Consider the following 205-nt stretch of genomic DNA (forward strand, 5'->3'; position numbering starts at 1 on the left):
CCTCGCTGTGCGCTCCCTCAGCTCCGCTCCCGCCCACCGGGCCGGGCACGCGGCCACCACGCCGCTCCCCTCAGGGCCGCGAGGGCCCCACAGACTACAACTCCCATCGTGCCACGCGCGGCTCCGCCGCACTCCCGCCGTAGGGCGCCATGGGCGAGGCCCGCCCGTTGCATGCTGGGCGTCGTTGTTCTGAGCCCCCTCCCCG

This window comes from Anas acuta, chromosome 6, assembly GCF_963932015.1.
Source record: "Anas acuta chromosome 6, bAnaAcu1.1, whole genome shotgun sequence".
In the NCBI taxonomy this organism is placed as follows: domain Eukaryota; kingdom Metazoa; phylum Chordata; class Aves; order Anseriformes; family Anatidae; genus Anas; species Anas acuta.